The following is an 850-nucleotide window of genomic DNA, read 5'->3' as shown; positions in this document are numbered from 1 at the left end:
TTAATTAATTAAAAATTAATTTTTATTTTTATTATTTTTAATAAACTAATTTCTCACACAGAATGAATAATTTTCATGTGAAAATATTAGTTCAAATATACGAATATATTATATCATTATTTAACAATATTTATCTATCAATTTTATATAAAAATTATTTTAACTATTTTTATATGTAAAATATATTAATGCTATAAGTAACGAATATTTAATTTTAGGAGAAACGTTAGACTGCTAATACTCTTTATTAATATTAACTAATATTTTAAGTTAATATCTTATTTCTATAATATTAAAATTTAAAATTTAATATTTAAAATTTAGTATTTAAAATTGACTAGTATTAGCCAAAAATTATGAAACTCTACTTGGTTGAGTTGTTGTGTGTACATATTAGATACATTTTGAATGATATTTATCCAACACACATATTTTTTATGTTTGTCTTAATAAAAAAATAAAAAATAATTCTTCAAACACATTTAGTCATATCTAAATATATCATATATCAACATATCAAACTTTATTTTTATCATATACTCTTAAAAAGATTTTAAAAATAATATATATTATTATTTATTAAAACAAAAATTTATTTTAAACACTTTATATCATTTAAAAAGACATTAAAAAAAATAATTTATATTTTAATTTCAATAAAATATCCGTACAATTTAAGGAAATTGCTTTCAAGAATATAACGAAGAGCAGAACAGATAACCGTGTAATGTCGTGCAAAATCTTTATGCTAATCATATGCAAAGAATAAAACAAAAAACAAAATCAATGGCCACACATATATAATATACAAGACAAGATAATAAATACAGAATTGATTGAGTAAACCAAT

This window comes from Arachis duranensis, chromosome 2 (assembly GCF_000817695.3).
Source record: "Arachis duranensis cultivar V14167 chromosome 2, aradu.V14167.gnm2.J7QH, whole genome shotgun sequence".
NCBI classification, from domain to species: domain Eukaryota; kingdom Viridiplantae; phylum Streptophyta; class Magnoliopsida; order Fabales; family Fabaceae; genus Arachis; species Arachis duranensis.
Note: the sequence above shows the minus strand (reverse complement) of the source record.